The sequence below is a fragment of the Cyclopterus lumpus genome, chromosome 24 (genome assembly GCF_009769545.1).
Source record: "Cyclopterus lumpus isolate fCycLum1 chromosome 24, fCycLum1.pri, whole genome shotgun sequence".
NCBI classification, from domain to species: Eukaryota; Metazoa; Chordata; class Actinopteri; order Perciformes; family Cyclopteridae; genus Cyclopterus; species Cyclopterus lumpus.
This window is the reverse complement of record NC_046989.1, coordinates 21,639,441-21,648,592: the sequence shown is the minus strand read 5'-3', so window position 1 is coordinate 21,648,592 and position 9,152 is coordinate 21,639,441. Positions and strand designations below refer to the sequence as shown.

Here is a 9,152-nt window from a genome sequence, read left to right as displayed (position 1 = left end):
TTGTCTAATAAACTGTAAAATGCTTAAATCAGCAGTCGCCCACGATGCTGACTATCAGCCACCATTTGAACAGAGCATTTAACACCATCATCAAATATTAACCGATTCCTATAGAGACGCATTCCGGACTTCAGGCACAACCCTGGCTGCTTATGAATCATATATTGATCTGAGCGTCACGCTGTTTGTGCTTTTGGACAGTCAGTTTGACTTTATCTCTTGCTTCTTATGAAACGTCAACAGCCAAGGCTCCAAGGGAACTATGGGGTCTATAAAAAAGTATTTGCACTCATACGGAACATCAAAGCCCGCCTGTCTTAAACTCAACAGATATTTAGTCACCGCATAAGAAAAACAGGATTAAATTGTGGGGAAATGCTGTGGAATAATTGGAGTCCAAACACAATCAGTGCTGCTTTTAGGAGTGTTTAGTCTGCTTTTTGGAATTTCATATACTGAAAACCAAAGACAATAATTGCATCTACATCTTTTCATCTAATTTCAGGTTCACACAAAACTACATGTCAACAGGCAGCTAAGACATACATGCTTTCTATGGTTGTTTCCCAGATCACTTCCTGTTTAACAACCTGGTCACAGGGTAGCACCACTACTCTGAAACCATTACACTCATTGTATAAACGTACACTCAAAATTCTTGATAAAAAAATCTGTTTTCTCTCATCATTGCCCTATACAAAAATATAACTTGTTTAGTTGGGAGAACATGATTAGATATGCACACGTCTGTCTCCTGTACAAGCTTATACATGGCTTCTGCTCAAACAATGTGTGATCACACAAACTGGATATCGGTGGATTGTATTGTCCCTCTCAGGAAAAGTGCTTCCAGTCAGTCTGCTTTTTCTGTACAAGCTGCAAAAGACTGGAACTCCATTCCAGGATCCATCAGAGAACTACAGACAAACAGTTCATTTGAAGCTCAATTAAAGAAATGTTTAGTTAGTACCAGCTCTTACAGCACTAGAACGTAACTGCTCCTCACTGTCCTCAGCCTGTCTGTGTTGAGCTTTCCCTCTGTCTGTCTGTTGTCAGTCTGTCTGCCTGTTATCGGCTGTCTGTTGTCAGTCTGTCTGTCTGTTGTCTGTCTGTTATCGGCTGTCTGTTGTCAGTCTGTCTGTTGTCGGGTGTCTGTCTGTCTGTTGTCAGTATGTCTGTTGTTGGGTGTCTGTTGTCTGTCTGTTGTCAGTCAGTCTGTTGTTGGCTATCTGTTGCCGGGTGTCTGTCTGTCTGTTATCGGCTGTCTGTTGTCAGTCTGTCTGTTGCCGGGTGTCTGTCTGTCTGTTGTCAGTCTGTCTGTTGTCTGTCTGTTGTTGGCTATCTGTTGTCGGATGTCTGTTGTCGGATGTCTGTCTGTCTGTTGTCGGGTGTCTGTCTGTCTGTTGTCAGTCTGTCTGTTGTCTGTATGTCTTGACTTTGCTGGTCGACCATCATTCTACCTGCATCATGTCTTTTGTTGTTGTTTAGCTGTCTGACTGATTCATATATTTCATTTACTCTGCATCCTTTTATGTTCTGTGCCTCTGACTTGATGTTTTTATTCCATCCATTTTAACAGTTATCCCTTATTTAATTTGCTTTGTGTGTTTTTTTTGTGAGCCTCTGTGTCCATGTCTTGTTAGTACTTCACAATATATATACAACGCTTTACTCGCGTGAGTTTACTCGCCCGACAAGTTGGTTAATTCGAGCCTTAGAGGGGGCGTGGCTTATCTCCGCGGCTTGTCTCCGTAGAAACAGTTATCATTTCCGCCGTCCACCACGGAAGAAATAACCACTAGTTCTGCTTTGTACTTGTTGTGGACATCCCATAAACGTCGGACCATCTAACGCCCTCATGTCTGGGTTCATAACCCCTAGGCTCACACAGCTCAATGACTCTCACCGACTACGTCTGGATAACTTCCGCTTACAGCGCTACTAGAGCAGCATCAGCCAGGGGGTGGAGCATCTTAGGGGGGCGGAGTGTCTCAACGCTGATTGGCTTTCACAACTTCGCGAACTGCAAATTTTTCGCCAAAGTTTAAATATTTCAACTCTGGCGAAAAATCATTTGCGCCACCCGGCGAAAATTCGCGTCCGACGCGTCTATGCATTGACTTTGCATGGGATCTACTCGCGCGAAAGATTCGGAAGACCAACGTCAGAAAAGATCTCTGATCGCCTGATTCATGAACGCCTGATTATGGGTTCTTACACAGCCAAAGTGTTATCAGCTTCCCCCAAATGAGGAATCTTAACTTCAACGCCCGTTCTCGTGCACCTGGATTAGTATACAGAAACGCCCCGTCGCCTCATTATAAGGGTATGCAACTGAAGAGACGTGTGCACAATCGACAAACTCCACAGGCAACGTGACAGCAACTTCAGACTGATTGACGTCATGTTAGAGCGGAAAGCGAACACCGGTCGAGTAAACTGAGACGTAACTTCACCGGTCGAGATACTGGTGCAGAATGTAGATTGTCCATTCTATTCCACTGTGGCTATATAGTGCTTATTTATTTATTCACTTACATTTGCAGTGTTTGTCAGTATTGTCAGTTGTCAGTATTTCAACTTTAGTTGATAAATACAACATTAATATTGGTAGTTCATCCATCCTGCTCATTGCAAATGTTTTTTTCTTCTTCATATTGTGTGCGCTCAACACAATTTCCTTTTTATGTTGCATTGAAATTAAGTCATTTAGTGTGTTCGAGTCAGATCAATTTGAAAGCTGGACCAAAGTGTTTGATTTCATTAAATCACAATGAGGCCAAATAAAAAGCCTCAAGTTGTAAGTACAGTCTGGACAGTGTTTTTCTCTCAACGCCTCAATAGGAGCTCTTGCCTGTCACCAAGGCAGAGGTCAGAGGTCAGGGATCTTGGGCTTAAAGGTTGGTGACCACTGCTCTCTGTGTGTGTGTGTGTGTGTGTGTGTGTGTGTGTGTGTGTGTGTAATCGTAATACTACAGTATTACGACTTCCACTCTCATTTCCCCAAAACACCTCATGGGATTTTACCTCATTTCACAAGAAACAACGGAAGGAAGCGTGGGAAATATATTGCACAGCCTTTTAACTTTTCATTATTTCAAAGGTTTCAAAGCACAAGGAGAAGCCATGTCAGCTGAATAAAAAGACTTTTGAAGTGCAATGTACGGGCAGCAGCATGACAGCCGAAAAAGGGAATCCGTAATCAGAGGGAGGAACGGCAGGAAAAGAAAAATTTGGATTCATAGTGGTGGATTACAGATTGCTGCAGCCTGTATAGTCTTTCATGTTCTTCAAAAAACAGAATTTGAACCCTCCCTCTGTCCTTGATATGACCTCATCATTTGCACACACCCATATCACTATATGTGATATGTATACTCATGTACACAAACACACACACCACAGCAGCCATGAAAGGGCCAGTCCCATAACCAATTATCTCCACTGCTAATGTCTATTTGTGGTTGATACACCTTAGTAAGGGCCACGCCCCCAGATGGCTTCCGTACAACACCATCTCCTCCCCACAAGACCATCCACCTCACCTCTGCGTCCAGCCGGGTTTGAAAGAGGACCCGCAAATACATTCCACTCAAACAGCATTGTGCGTGTGCGCACACGCCCTCAACTGCCTGCTCATTAGCAAGCAATTAGGCTGATGTCTCTTTGAAATGCTACTCAGCGAGAATTTGCTTGACAAGCGAGAGCGACGCAGATGTATAAGAGTCGTGGGAGGACTGGAGGAAAATGAGAAGTTGCAAGGTATTGGGCTTTAAAATGTGTGTGACATCACGACAGACGTCTCTGGATAAGTTATTTTTAGCGTATAAGAATAGAAGCATGTAAACCGTGAATGAGAGTGTGTTTCGTTGATTTTACAGACACGCATCTCGTTTCACCAGCAACTGGCACGCTGAAGTTGATTCAGAGGTCCTCATCAAACGGGTTGTGCGAGCAGCTTGCTGGTGTTGTAGCTGGCCAGCTAGTGGCTAACCTGTTAGCTGCTTAGTCACAGAGACACTTTTTTTGGGGGGGGGATTTTCTCTGTACTGGACTAGTGACTCCTCGTTAGCAATTGGTCCTCGGGATTGAGATATTGAAGGGAGGAAATGTGTTCCGTCAGGTTGTTCAAGCTAGAAATATTGAAAAGTGGGCTGGGGGATTCAGTTGAATTAAGTTCACCAGGGTGTATATCCGGCGGTTTACAGGTCAGAGGTAGCCACAGCGGGCCGGTGGAGCACTGGGTCGAACCTCGCCTTCTCTGCAAATGATGTACACTTTGTCCATATTATATTTCAATTCAATTCAATTTTTCAATTCAGTTTATTTTGTATAGCCCAAATTTGCTTCAGAGGGCTTTACAATCTGTACACATACGACATCCCTGACCTTTGACCTCGCATCGAATCAGGAAAAACTCCCCAAAAATAACCTTTGACAGGGAAAAAAGGGAAGAACCCTTCAGGAGAGCAACAGAGGAGGATCCCTCTCCCCGGATGGACAGATGAATAGATGTCATGTGTTCAGAATGAACAGCATTTACAAAGTTACATAAACACATTACATGAATATGACAATGTATGAATGGAACTCCAATCCATGAAACAGAAGGAGGTAGAGAGGAGGGGGGGCGGGGCATCAGCAGGGCCAAGGTGGGAGGCCGGCTCACCAGCATCAGACACCTCCAGGTCCAATGGACCCTATGAGACGTGAAGTCACAACAACTCCGGGGAGGAAGCAGAGTTAATAAGGTGCAATGGAGAGATGTAAATTCATCCATAAGGAGAGAGAGAAGAGGAGATAGGTGCTCAGTGTATCCTAAAACATCCCCCAGCAGCCTATAAGCCTATAGCAGCATATCAAGGGGCTGGACCAGGGCAAACCTGATTCAGCCCTAACTATAAGCACTATCAAACAGGAAAGTCTTAAGTCTATTCTTGAATGAGGTGACTGTGTCTGCCTCCCGGACTGAAAGTGGAAGCTGGTTCCATAAAAGAGGAGCTTGATAACTGAAGGCTCTGGCTCCCATCCTACTTTTTAGGACTCTAGGAACCACAAGTAGCCCCGCATTTAGTGAGCGCAGCTCTCTAGTGGGGCAATATGGTACTACAAGCTCCTTAAGATATGATGGTGCATCACCAATCAAGGCTTTGTAGGTGAGGAGAAGAATTTTAAATGTGATTCTTGATTTTACAGGGAGCCAGTGCAGAGCAGCTAATACAGGAGTCATGTGATCTCTTTTCTTAGTTTTTGTGAGTACACGAGCTGCAGCATTCTGGATCAACTGGAGGGATTTAAGAGACTTATTAGAGCAGCCTGATAATAAGGAGTTGCAGTAATCTAGTCTGGAAGTAACAAACGCGTGAACCAGCTTTTCTGCATCTTTTTAGGGACAAGATTTGCCTGATTTTTTAAATTTTACGTAGATGAAAAAATGCAATCCTTGAGATTTGCTTAACGTGGGAGTTAAAGGACAAGTCTCGGTCAAAGATAACTAGAGATACTTTACAGTGGTGTTGGATGCCAGGGAAATGCCATCTAAAGAAACCACATCACCAGATAATTGATCTCTGAGGTGTTCAGTGCCCAGTAAAATAACTTCAGTTTTGTCTGAGTTTAACATCAGGAAGTTGCAGGTCATCCATGTTTTTATGTCTTTAAGACATTCTTGAATTTTAGCGAGCTGGTTGGTCTCCTCTGGTTTGATCGATAGATATAATTGAGTATCGTCTGCATAGCAATGAAAGTTTATGCAGTGTTTCCTGATGATATTGCCCAAAGGAAGCATATATAAGGTAAATAAAATTGGTCCAAGCACAGAACCTTGTGGAACTCCGTGATTAACGTTGGTGGTCATTGAGGATTCATCGTTTACAAATACAAATTGAGATCGATCTGATAAATAGGATTTAAACCAACTTAGTGCAGTACCTGAAATGCCAATCGACTAATCCAGTCTCTGTAATAGGATGTCATGATTAATGGTGTCGAACGCAGCACTAAGGTCTAATAATACCAGTACGGAGATGAGTCCTTTATCAGCACTAAGGTCTAACAAGACCAGTACAGAGATGAGTCCTTTATCAGCACTAAGGTCTAACAAGACCAGTACAGAGATGAGTCCTTTATCAGCACTAAGGTCTAACAAGACCAGTACAGAGATGAGTCCTTTATCAGCACTAAGGTCTAACAAGACCAGTACAGAGATGAGTCCTTTATCAGCACTAAGGTCTAACAAGACCAGTACAGAGATGAGTCCTTTATCAGCACTAAGGTCTAACAAGACCAGTACAGAGATGAGTCCTTTATCAGCACTAAGGTCTAACAAGACCAGTACAGAGATGAGTCCTTTATCAGCACTAAGGTCTAACAAGACCAGTACAGAGATGAGTCCTTTATCAGCACTAAGGTCTAATAATACCAGTATGGAGATGAGTCCTTTATCTGATGCAATTAGGAGGTCATTTGTAATGTTCACCAGTGCTGTCTCTGTGCTGTGGTGTTTTCTACTCATGGCTCTCGGAGCAAGCGGTCACTTGGTTTACAAGCTACCTTGAGAATAGGTCTCAGTGCATCTGATATGAGGGTCTATCCTGATATTGCAACCGTCTGTAAAGAATATCCCTTTGGTGGTCACTCTTGAAGGAAGTGGAATAGAGGTTGTTGACTCTTATGAATATCTGGTTATTTTGATCGATGACTCACTTTTAAGCCACATGTGCAGTACCTGGTGAAAAAGTTGAGGTTAAGTTTTCAAAATAAGCAGTGCTTTTCAACTAATGTAAAAAAGTGATTTCAATCAGGGAGAGACCAGTTAGATAAAGAAAGGATACATGTTTATTGTTAACAGATGATATGAAATGATGGAGGGGTGCGTAACAGCAACATGAATGAACTGAGGATAGAGAGACAGTCATTTTTAAATGAGACAGCAGCAGGATGATTGGCTAACCATGTCATTGTTTGCTTATTGGATAGAGAGGACCAGCTGATCTAAACAGCTGGTGTTGTGATTGACGGCGCTGAACGATGGCAGCAAGTGAGCATGTGTGAGAAATGATTGGCTGACTATGAGGAATAAATGGAGGGTCTTCCTGACTGAACTTGCACTATAGCTTCATTAGTTGCTGCTACTTTTGTTTACCTGTATTGGACTATGGTGATCTTCTTTATATGCATAACTGTCCATAACTGGTGGACACGGCTTACCATGCTTCACTTACCAACTCTAAAGCTCTGACTCACCACAGAGTTATACTCTCGGGTAGGATGGCATGCTTTAGCCATCCGTAGTACACCTTAATTCACAAGGCAATCCTTGGTCTACTCCCAAACTACCTGTGTGTCCTCATCATGAAGAAAAGTGTGGGACAATAGTCTTTGGTTCTCTGGACTTTTTTCATACTCACTGTCCCAAATACCAGAACGGAAAAAGGGCTTTTGTGTACTCTGCCCCCTCATCATTGAATATGTTGTGGTATCAGTTGTTTGAGTTTCAAATAACTGATACCACTTACTGCTTTTAAATATAAAATGAAAGAAATAGAGGCAGGTTCCCAAAAATGTCAATGCTTCTTAAATGCTTGTTCTGTGTTTTTTGTTTGTAATGAACTGTTTCTTATGTTGCTGCATGTCTTGGCCAGGTTACCCTCAAAAAATAGATTTTTAATCTCCCAAATGGGACTCACCTGGTTATATAAAAAAAATTATATATATAGTTGGTCTGATGTTAGCAGTTGGTTATATTTTTTTATAATTGAAGTCTATGGATCTAGATTATATGGACTGGCTAGTCAAGGTGAAACGGTGCCCTCTGTTTGTCTGGACGTTAGGAAATGATCCCCCAACAATCTGTCAGTGGAAGGAAGCAATCCCACACGAGGATGTAATAAATGCATACGCACTGAAATACTGCCAACAAAATATGAGTACGCAAACTATCAAAGAGCTTTAGAAAACATCAACAACCAGATCCTCTTCCCATATGTGTGTCCCCTGATTATTGATTCCCTCCACCTGTTCTCCACCACTCCCCTGCCTCCCGTGTGATTGTCCATGCCCTACACCTGTGGTTTCCCCTCTTGTCCACACTCCCATGTTTTCCCTCGTCGGTGCTGGATCGTCTTCTTCGTAACCTCTGTGATTCCCCCGTGTTTGCATCATCTTCGATCTTAGTTGTCTAGTGCTCTTTTTCTGTACCATTTTCCCTCTTGTTTTTGACTCTGCCTATTAAAGATTGTTTGCTTTCGGCTCACCGGGACTCCTGTCGTTTCCTCTGCTCCTGAGTCTTTGACCCACCACACCCCCGGTTGTGACACACCTCTCCACTGACAGTGTTTACTATAATGTATTATTTCTCGACACTGTCAAACATCGAATGAGACATAGTAAGGACCAAAATAAGAGTGTGGACATCCTTGGAAAGTGAAGACTTTGGCCAGTCTTTACTTCAAAGACCTGTTTGAGGGTTAAGACTTTGTTTTATGGCTCAGTTTAGAATGAAGTCTCAGAGTTAGGGGGGTTAGGCATTTAGCTGTGATGGTTTATGCCAGGGTAATTGACTAGGGAATTGATTAAGCCAATAAGGGTCCTAATAAGGAAGGAAGTACAGGGATGTGTGTGTTTGTGAAGGGTCCGCACAATGCACGGTTCCTCTCTGAGGGGGCTCGCTGACACAAACTGCTAATTACACTGCCTGGTTTCAAGAAAGAGAGACAGCGAGGGAAGGCCGGGTGGGAGACATTATGGTAGAGTAAGTGGGAGATGGATCATATAGATCATTTCTGTAAGTGTGAGAGGAAGGAGGATAATAACAGGACTGGTTACGAAGCCATCAACTTGCTGGATTAAAAAGACAAGGTGGAGATGGAAGATGAAGTTGAGTTTTATAAATTCTGTTCCAAAACCAAATGCAACTATCATGAAATAAACAATGAATGATAACTGCTGATAAGACAAATGTAAAATGTAACAAAGGCCCACATTACACATTACCCTACGTTCACAAGATGTATAAAGTGTGAGATATCTTTTGATTAAGCACATGCAGATGAAAAGACACCACAGTAATGACCGTTGAAATACTGAAGAAATGTACCTTTTCTTTCTGTTAAAATTGTTTTCTGAAATGCAAGGGCTTAAAAAGTTCAACA

General features: G+C 42.6%; 1 protein-coding gene across 1 annotated transcript in view; it reads right to left on the bottom strand.

Moving 5' to 3' along the window:
• The window catches only part of cnih3 (cornichon family AMPA receptor auxiliary protein 3), a 79,185-nt gene that overhangs the window by 43,083 nt on the left and 26,950 nt on the right, over positions 1-9,152 (bottom strand). The window lies entirely within an intron of this gene.